The sequence below is a fragment of the Brassica oleracea genome, chromosome C8 (assembly GCF_000695525.1).
Source record: "Brassica oleracea var. oleracea cultivar TO1000 chromosome C8, BOL, whole genome shotgun sequence".
Classification (NCBI taxonomy): Eukaryota; Viridiplantae; Streptophyta; class Magnoliopsida; order Brassicales; family Brassicaceae; genus Brassica; species Brassica oleracea.
This window is the reverse complement of record NC_027755.1, coordinates 5,122,098-5,126,877: the sequence shown is the minus strand read 5'-3', so window position 1 is coordinate 5,126,877 and position 4,780 is coordinate 5,122,098. Positions and strand designations below refer to the sequence as shown.

Sequence of the window (4,780 nt, the reverse complement as noted above, 5' to 3'; positions counted from 1 at the left end):
TGTTGAAAGGTAAACTTGATTTGGATCAAGTTAAGTATTGGGCTAATCATGTGTTGATCCAAAACTTAGTCCAAATTCTAGAAAAATCATCCACCTCCAATCATCCACCTCCTTAGAATAAAAATCTAGATATTCTCATAGAATTATCTAGATAATTATGATAAAAAATCTTAGATATTATGGTAGAATTCTCTAGATTTAGGATTAAAATATGTAAGATATTTTGTATTTTGGAGGCTATAAATACCTCCACTCCCCTTTCATTTTGCATCACCAAGAAATAAACAAAGCTTGTAACAAGTAATAAAAATCTTCTTCTAAGTTATAAAATCTTTCTTCTTCACAAAGTTTCTTTCTCTTCAAACACTTAAAACACTTTCTCCATCTCTACAAAGTTTTTCATTCCAACACATAATTTGTCTAACTTCTATCGGTTTTACCTCAGGTGGATGAGGAATCAAGACTGGTTGTAAACGACCTGAGACTGTTGATGGATACATTTGCTCGTGATGAATTTGCTGGGACCAGGAGGGGACTTTTTGCTCGTGTTAAAAAACACATAAAATGTGGAGTACTGTAGTCTGTTATTGGAATACAGGTGACATTTATCAATTGTGTTTCAAAAAAAAAAAAAGTCATTATGAGTCCAGTTTCTGAAACACTAGGCTTCTGAATGATGATTAGTTTATTCCAAATCAAATTTTCAGGGGAAGAAATTTTCATACAAATCACAAAAGAATACCCAGTTTACTGACGATGACCTTAAACTAAGTGACGATGATGAAAGTGTTACATGGATAAAAAAAGATGAAAGCGGTGGAGCTGGGGATAATTTTGTAACTTCTGTTCGAGGACTCTTCAATACCCAGAGACGCAAGGCGAAAGCATTTGTCATAAGAACTATGAGAGCTGAAGCAGAAAATGACTTCAACGGGAGTGGAGTGACAGTGATGTTGAATTTTCTCCTTTTGCCAGGCAGTTAACTATAACAAAAGCTAAGAGGCTCATCAGACGGCATACTAAGAAATTTCGTCCAAGTTCTCAAAGAGGTTAGTAGAAACCATCAACGCTTCTCACATATCTTGAAATATTCCAAGCCTTTTATCTATTTCCAGTCAATCAGAACTAAGTCGTATACATCTTATGGATATAAGAACTGTTAATCGCTTTGTAGAACATCTTAACTCTGTTATAAGGTGATCATTTAATTTTAAAGATAAGGACCCTAGTGGTAGTGGATTTGTGGTATAAGTTCAGTGTAATTTTGTTCTCAGTCTGTTCATTTCCTCCTCGACTCTGCTTTCTGACTTGTTTTCTTTCTTAGGTTTAACGTCCCAACAAAGAGAGTCACTTCCATTATCTGTAAAAGATCTAGAGACCGATGCATCTGAAAGTTCTTATTCAAGCGAATCTTCACCGTACGAAGAATTTTCCGGATACAAATCATTTTGTCCAGACATTGAAAAGAATAGATGTACCCTAAGCCAGTGCTGCCAAGTGACAAGTTTCATTTGTAACAAAATATTATAAAAGAGAAGATTTAGACAACAAAAGAAGGGAAAGTTGCTTGGATATCTTGTGCATATGACTTAGTTTTGGTTTCTGATCATGCTTTGTCATTGGTTTCTTTTGCTTTGTTTTGTCCGGAGAATCCTTTCGTTTCTTTCAGCTAATGTCTCAAGGGGAAGTTATTGTGGGAGCCAAACAACCAAATTTGTAAAAAGTAACTTTTCGGGGAAACAAAGTTTCTAAGTTTAATCACACAAACACGAAAAAGAAAAACAACAAAGATGAATAAGTTGCTAGATGCATGTTTGTTGATTACGTTATAAAAAAGTTGTACAATATCAAATTGATTTATAAAAACATGTCGTGGTCTATTGGTGTTTGATGTTGTTAATGCTGTATAAGGCACAGGGATCGATCTTCCGTTAGGTCATATTTTGTCTTCCAAGCACCGTATCCTAGTGGTTAAGGTTTAATGGCTTCCACTAAGCCTGGGCATTTCCTGTTCAGTTCGGTTTAGTTCGGGTATTTCGGGTATTGGATAGTTCGGGTAGGGGATTATAGGATCCATTTACTACTTGACATATTTTCGGTTCGGTTCGGTTCGGATAGTGATACGCCCAATTTAGGGAATGTTCACTCAACCAAGCTGTTGATATTCCCGAACTTCGATTGTTATTTGATATGACGCACAAATCCAACAAAGGAAGGCGTTTACTTGGATATTATGCACCAAGAAACTAAGAAATGTTCTAAGCAAAGAACTAAGAGATAAATTCATAAAAGGTTGAAAGAAAATCGATTTCCTTGATTATGAGAAGAATTTACATATTTATACTAGATGTGATCAAAGAGAAGACATAGAGAATTGTGGAAAAACACATCTTGGAAATATAAATTTGACTTTAGAAGTTTGAAAGACATAAAGAAAATTCTTGGTTCACAAAATGGTCAAGGTGACCATTCGCCTCCTGTCCAGGTTCATCCGTACCAGCTGATTCCATGGCGGTAAGGATCAGGACGGGAGAAGGACGATCCGGACGGTCTGCCAAGTACCCTTCACGAACGAGTTGTGTCCCAACATGGGTTAAGTCTTCAGAAAGCTTGAGGATCCTTGCCTTAGAGAAATGGACGAGAGAGAAGTCCATCATGGGATCGAACACGGAGGCAAGGTTGTTGGTACCATCTTCGGGATGTGCGGTACGGACCAAATGGGCCAAAAGTAAGAAGATGCGGTCGTCTTCGGATTCTTCGCGTTCCAAGTTGATTCTGGCTTGACCATCAGTCTTAGCTTGGCGAGTTGGACGAGAAAGAACGTCTGTGGTACAGTCAGTTCAGTCGTCTGGACGTGGTTCCAGCCTTAGCTCCACTCCGGACGTACGCGGGTCGATGCGGTACACGGCACGATCAGTCTGATCGGTACGGTCGGACGGACGAACCTTGTTTGAACTGCTCTGAACGGCCTGATCTCCATTCTGGTCTGGTTCCATGTACTGATCCAGTGCTGAGGCGCATCAGATAGTTTCAGGTTTGGTTCGGTTCGGATAGTAAAACTAGGAACAGAAAAATACCCAAAAAAAATTTGGTTCTCATTTGGTTTCGCTTTCAGTTCTGGTAGTTCGGATAGTTCGGATAAAATATCGGTTATTTAGGGTAAAATATAAAAAAATTAGGATGATTTAGAAAATTTTTGCCGATATTTCAGATTACTTTGGATATTTCGGAGAATACTATCTGGATAGTTTCAGATAATACTATCCGAATAGTTTTGGATACTTTCGGGTAGTTCAGATACTTTATAATAATTTAGTTATTTTCAAATAAATTTTTGGTACTTTTCATAAAATTTAAAATTATAAATATATATTTAGCTATGTTATATGTATATACAATTAATATTCTTATATATATATTCGGATACCCGTTCCGTTCTCGGTTTGGTTCCAGTTCGGTTCAGTTATTTCGAATATAGAAATATAAGAACCGTTCAGATATTTGAAGGTCTCGGTCCGGTTCCGGTTTTGGGTATTTCGGTTTGGTTCTAGTTCGGTTCTTTGGTTCCGTTTTTTTTCCCATGCCTAGCTTCTACACCCAGGTCTACGGTTCGAATCCCAAGCTAAGCAATTTTTTTCATATTGCATTTTACAGGAGTTTCATGTTTCAATTCCGTAGAAAACGATTTATTAAACAATTATGCAAACTACAGAAGAAAGTCTTACGAGAGATCTTAAACATGGTGCAAGTAAATCTGGTCAAGCGTAGATTTTCATAGGACGGTTCAAGTGATGCAGTTAGTGTACATCCCCATAAGGCATGTAGTATTGTCGGTTGTCGAACCGTCTAAGTAATCTTTCTCATAATTGTAATATCATAATGAATCAGCGTTAAAAAGAAGTCAAGTTGTCTAAACAATAAGGAACAAAAAACAAAGCAAAGAAAATCGCCTAATACTTGGTTCAGTAGACTAACCACACCTCCTAAAGCTAATGGCGATCACTTCGGTATTTTCATTTCAGGAGCGGCCTTGGAAATCTCATGCTTGTTTATATAGCTTCTCTAAGTAGTCTATGCCCTGATTCTCTTGAAGATTTATGTTTATGTTCTTTCCTTTTCCTTCTTGTTTTCCTTTTCATTTTCTCTATCCATTTATCCGATACCGACGAATCCTAATCCGTTTGTGACTCCGTTCCAGCTCGTGTCCACCTGATCAGCTCCAGCCCCAAGGCGTTCATGATCCTAGACGAACTCAGCTCCATCATACATCAAGGACAGCTCGCGATCCGACAGCAACAGCTCCCGTTCGCATCAGAGCCGCTCGCGATCCGATAGAAGTAGCTCGCGTCCCAGCCAGCTCGTGTCCCGATCGTGTCTAAGCTCGAGGTTCATTCTTGGTGGTCCGGTTTCAACAAACAACTAAACTAAAGGTATTTCGAATTCTAAGAACATAATGAATCGAATTTGGTTGATTGTAAAGAATGAAACCCTAAAAGATAATCTCTAAGATGAAAGCCATAGGATAATAGATCAATCCCTAAGCGAGTAAATCGAAGCTCTATGAGTTCGATCCCCAAACCCTAAAAATAGAGATTGATCCATTGATCAATTAAAATCAGAACCTTAAAGGTTTTGAATCTCAAATCAAATCCCTTTGATCTAAGATCAAATTTTCGAAATCCCTAAACCCTAATTCGAAAGCTATTGATTAATTAAAATTGATTGATTGATTAATTGAGATTGAATTTGATCATCCTGAAATTGAAATTGCTTGTTAATA

General features: G+C 37.5%; 1 pseudogene; it reads left to right on the top strand.

Annotated features, from left to right (window-relative positions):
* LOC106312765 overlaps positions 1 to 1,691 on the top strand; it is a 29,233-nt pseudogene extending 27,542 nt beyond the window's left edge.
* Positions 1,692 to 4,780: the final 3,089 nt, after the last annotated feature.